Raw genomic sequence first — 6,000 nt, 5'->3', positions numbered from 1 at the left:
TTTCTTGCCTTTCTTCCCTGATTTTTGTTGCTGCTAGCTCCATTATGAAAGTGAGATTGATGGAGTGTTCCTTCAATTTCTTTAATCTCCCTTCCTCTTGTATCAACATGGCCTTGATTTCCTGAATGTTCCATTTTTCCTTAAGGGTGTTGTAATTCACCTGGAACTGACCAAACTCAAGAGGAAGTGAGTTAATAATAAATTGAACTAAAAAGGATTCACTCACATCCATTCCCATTGATTTCAGTTTGGCTGCCAAATTCTGCATGCCATCACATGATCATGAATGGATTGTGACCAATCAAACTTCTTGGTCGTCAGCTCACTCATCAAGGATCCTACGATGGACTTGTCACTATGTCCGATTGGGAGTATTCCTTAATTTTCAGCATGTACTCTCTAGCATTGTCTGTTCTGGGCATTGATGGCTTAACATTTTCAGCCATTATCATCCTCATTAAGTTCAAGCTTAGCCTGTTACACCGCTCCCAAGCCTCATAATGAGTGTAACACCCTCCGCCCAGTCCCGAGACCCGACGGCGGATGCCACATTCGGTGCCGGAGACACCGTCTTAACTTAACATATAAATCATAAAACTAAAATTATGAATTAGAAGTAATTGAGTATTCACAAGTTTAGCGAGTAAATTTTTTTTTTTTTATAATAGCAATTTCATTTCATTTTCCTTGCATTTTTTTTATATACATTGGGAAAATTCCTACAGAAATATTGTAAGAATATCCTTTTAAAAACTGAGCTCGCCAAACATGTGAATACAAAATACTTCCAATTAAACTCTAAACTTCCAACATCTCCAAATAATCTTTATAACATAACAACACTTTTATACTTTCATAATTGAATAAATCCTCAATAGTATTTTAGATCCATCAATTAATTGCATTCATTATATCTATCAAGTCTTAATGAACTAATCATATCAACTGACTTCAAATATTTCATATTCAATCATTTAATAAATCTTATTCTTCTCTCCAAATATATACATCAAAATACTTTGTAATTACATACTTCAATTATATTTCAAATAACATAATATCTGAAAATGTAACAATTATACATGCCATCATTCTTCATTATATAAATCTCAATCGACTACTACCAAATTAGTCACTTCTGCTTTGATATTACTCTTCAAATCTTCAAGTAGCAACCACGATCTTCAACCTACGCGTGATAAAAATCGACGCGCTGAGTATAAAACTCAGTGGTGCTCATAATTCACATACTTACCAAAGTTGCGATGACAACTTACTTAAAAACAAATTTCATAAAATTATTTACAATCATAAATGCATTAAAATTCAACATACATTTCCATTTATAGCAAAACAAATAGCACATATACTAGTAATTAATAACATAAAGAATTTAATTCTTTATACCATAAATCCTTTACTTAAGACATTTTATCATCATAAATACTTTGGTTCCTTCAAATAAACTTATAATTAATAACATAAATAATTTAATTCTTTCAAATCATAAATTCATTACTTAAACATTATACCAATACATACTCTTTATTTTTAATACCATGTACCGAAATATTATGCTTTGAAAATTCATTTGATAACATAATCAGTAATTTCCAAAGTAATGTTTACTAAAATAATATGATCTCATTCGTTTAATTGTATTACAGATATTTTCCATAGGGCTCGCATACACTTAGGAGAAAGAGAAGCAGATAGGTTTTCAGATACAGATTCAGAATGGCCTTAGGTCGCCAACCTTTTCAGAACATATAGAGCGCGTCCGCCCTAACAGAACAGAAGACACCCACGTGTCTAGCATGATCATAGCTTCTTATCAGAATGGCATCAAATGCCGAGCATGCTCATCAGACAGAATAAAATCAAATCACGCATCAAATTCACACTAAGTATAGTAGAGCCCAAAATCCTTGTTTTAATTCTTAATTCATAACACTTATCATAAAACTTGTCTTATTCTTTAGTCTTCTTAAATTCATAATGTAAGCTTACTTTAGAACGTAGTAACTGAAAATTTCATCCTTAAACATAATTACTGAACATAGAAAATTTCTTATCATATGAAATCATACATGTAAGCTTACTTTAGAACTTAAGTAACTCATATACTTCAACATAATTACTTAATATAGAAAATTTATCATAAATCCCTTTTCTTTTAAAACTTTCTTAAAGTCATAATGAAATCATATTTTCCTTATTCCAAATTCAAAGCACATACACCTTAAATACCCATTTCTTTGTTAAAACTCTAAACATATAAAAGTTATCAAATAATCATACTTATGTCATATATAAAATAATTAAGTAAGCTTTACTACACCAAGGTGGTACCAAGGGGAGGAATTTCCTTCTCCAATCAAGCATGCTAACACAACTCTTATGCACAAAAGTATCAATTTCAAGCCTCATCATGCATTATCTAAATCAATTTCACACCTTTCCAATTTATATCCATTTAAACATATCCACAACAACACTTTTCAAACTTATGTCTTATTTTTGTCAAATAAATCTTAAAGGATACAAAGAATGAAGAGAACTTCATCACACATAATTCATACCTTCATTTATCCAAATAAACCTATGATTCATGACATAGAAAATTTCCAGCATTAATATAACCTTGACCTTTGCTGGGTTTTTAAGACATAACTTAAGTTCTGTGTCTCCAAATTGAGTGATGTTTGATTCATTAGAAAGCTAAAACAAAATACTACAAATGTTATGAAGGGACCACAGCCCAGATCAATCTTTAAGATGGCAAAAGGAACACAGACCAACAGTCCAGACCTGATTCAGCAGAACTAATTTCAATGTTTATCAAATTTCTACTTATCCAGACACTCAAATCACACCAATCCAAAACCAGAGAAGTCTCAAGACACAGGGCAACAACTCTCATGAAGAACTCAGAACATAATCTTATCATTATAGTGGTCAAAAAGGGCACTCAATTCAGTGATGCATGTAGCCCGTCATAACAGAGTCAGTTTGGGTGTTTCAGCCATAAGTTGAGCTATATATATCCAAATTGGACACAAGAGGATGGGTTGGAAAGCTAAGGAGCAGACCTACAACTTTCATGAAGGACTCAGACACTAATGGGAAATGAAAGGGATCGAAAAACAGTCCTTAATCACACCCAATAACACTTTTTCCTAATTTCAGCTTACTTAAATCATATACAAGGTAGAGATTTCTACCACATACTAAATACTCATCAAATATCATCTTAAGATCATAAATCCACAAATAATAACAAGAAAACTTAAGGCCTTATTCATCAATGGGTTCTGCCACTCTTGAAGAATGAAGAAGAAATTGTTTTCCTTATCAATTCAAAATATAAGCATGCTTAGAAATCTCCCAAGAACACATTTATACCACCAAAATTCAATAATCAAATCATTTCATATAAAATTCCCAATTTTCACAAAATAGTATAAACTTCACAAAATCAAAAATTGAAACAAGATAAGAGTGTTTATGAACACTAACCTTAAACATAAGCTCTAACAAGCTTAAATCAAACTCTTGAAGCCTTAGTTTTCCCTTGTCTTTGGTAGGAAGTTCTCCACCCTTTGTCCTCCAAATTACTTGAAATTATTCACCAAATATCATTTCTCAAGCTTTAATCTCAAAGATTAAGTACTTAATCAAAGTTGAATGGAGTGTTTGATGTGTTTAGGAAGTAAAAATTGAAGACCTAAAGGAGAAGAAGAAGAAGAAGAAGAAGAAGAAGAAGAGAAAGGTCACGTTAGATGGAGAGGAAAAGAAGAAGAAAATATGTTAGCTCAAATAATGGAGTTGACTAAAGGGTAATTTGGTCCTTTCACCAAAATGGATGGCTAGGATTGAGCAATGTAATCAATCTAATGGGACAAATATCGCCAAAGAAACCTTCAAAAGAGGAGTAGCGCCAGAAAAAGGCGAAAGGGAAGCCGAAAAAGAAGCCGCGAAGGGCCGGAAAAGAGAACACCAGCGCAAAGGACTCCAGAAAAAGAAGTCGTAATCTTTAAGAATAGAACAACATAATTCACTATCACTAATTCCTAATTTCTCCAAAAAAATATCATTACTTACTTCTACCCAAAAATAATGTATACATACTCCAAAAATATTAAATAAAATAAACACATAGATAGTAATTTTCCGGACCAAAATAATACTTATTCCCGGACCGATGGCACTATTCACAGACCGATAACTTACTATTTCAGACACAAAAAAAATGGGGCGTTACAGTTCTACCCCCCTTAAAGAATTTCGTCCTCGAAATTCACTTGAATTAAGAAATTCCAAATCTCATAATATTTTTCCGACTTAATTTATTCTTCCTTAATCGGCTAGCACTTACTATCCTTATATTCTATAAGTGATTCTCCTAAATGAAGATCCATAATAGTAAATTTAACCATTCAATATTTAAAAATTTTAATCTCATAAGTATAACATAAACTTACTTTGCATAACACCGATTAGATCCTTAATATCCTCTTTAATTCCCTTACAAGAAAAATCCATAAACATCTCTGATTCTATCTAACACTCAATCCAAGGACCTAGATAACTCCCGTTTCCAAACATATCATCATATCAGATAATATCAAGGCATTTAATTTTAAATATCATATTCGAAGATTTGCATCAAGTCAATTCTCATAAAGCATGATGAGATTATCTGAACATATACTGAGATCATGTAGCTTATTCTCATAACAGTATATCCTAAGATCATATAGCTTATTCTTATAACAGTGTTAATAACTCAATTCCATCATGATACTTAATCTCAAACACTGTCATGCCTACATACATATAGTCATACATGCACACTTGCAAGGTCCACTCAAGAGAAAAATAATACAAAGTTTCAAATCTCAATACATAAAAGTATTTATACACAATCACAAAGTTATGCAAACCATGCAATGTGTCATATAAACTATCCCAACTTAACCATTTATCCATAACGATTTAATAGAATGCACTAAGTCATAGCAATTCCACCTCTTTTTTTTTTTTTTTTTTAATCATAGATATCTCACATAACTCCATAAATCTTCCATGACTCGTAAATACTTCTATTAACTATTAACCAAAATTTTCTATTGTAACAATAATCACTTATAAACTCTTGATCATTTTGGGTTAGAATTTTATTCTCATATAAGCACAGTGAGATCAACACGAACCATAACTTTTTTTTTTTTTCCATATTCATGAAATCCCAAAATATGGAAATTCTTATCTTGTATACTCTGATATATCATTACTTCTATGTCCATCAAATCTGAACAATCAATGATTCCTAATTTGTTAAAACTCTAAATAACGACTATCATCTCATTTAAATCATACTGATTCATAATTCTTAACCTTTTTGGTAATTGATTCTTAATATAATAACTGACTAGATCCATTCTTACTTATCTAATTTATTGGTATAACATCAATTCAATAGTTGGACAACTATCTCTCTATATCTGATGTCATTCATCAATTCACTTAACCATCAGGGCCCAATATTTATATAACATAATTATCTTAATTTCTTTACAGGAGTCGTTTACTTTTTCCTCGGATTATAGAATCTCTCATTAAACAAAAATCCTTATTTATAACTTATATAACATCTAGAATTTAACAAATACTTGAAACATCAAAAGACTAAATCTCTTTGAATTTAATTCATACTTATACCATATTAAACCATAAGGTGCCACAATTCATACAAGATCCACTACTAGGCACATAAAAATTAATTTATTTCTTACTAAGAATCACAATTTACTTTTTTTTTTTATAACCATAACAATTCATAGTATTCCCGATATTCATACATTTGAAAAACTAACTGATGAATACCACAATATACTTGACTCCACCAAGTAGTAATTATTGCTCATAAATAGAAATCACTTCTCATAAATGGCTTGAAATAATGTTTATTCCACCAGCATTATTTCTTATGAAAAA

General features: G+C 30.9%; 1 long non-coding RNA gene across 1 annotated transcript; it reads right to left on the bottom strand.

Moving 5' to 3' along the window:
• Window positions 1–924: 924 nt before the first annotated feature.
• On the bottom strand, window positions 925–3,688 carry LOC149491950 (uncharacterized). The gene is made up of 2 exons (XR_016319210.1): window positions 3,520–3,688; window positions 925–1,189 (listed from the first exon to the last, which is right to left on the bottom strand). It is a non-coding gene; the product is annotated as an uncharacterized LOC149491950 (long non-coding RNA).
• Window positions 3,689–6,000: the final 2,312 nt, after the last annotated feature.

The sequence above is a fragment of the Jatropha curcas genome, unplaced genomic scaffold, assembly GCF_041381405.1.
Source record: "Jatropha curcas cultivar XTBG-Jc1 unplaced genomic scaffold, XTBG_Jcur_1.0 HiC_scaffold_214_pilon, whole genome shotgun sequence".
NCBI classification, from domain to species: domain Eukaryota; kingdom Viridiplantae; phylum Streptophyta; class Magnoliopsida; order Malpighiales; family Euphorbiaceae; genus Jatropha; species Jatropha curcas.
The sequence above is the reverse complement of the archived record's forward strand: the minus strand, read 5'-3'. Positions and strand labels throughout refer to the sequence as shown.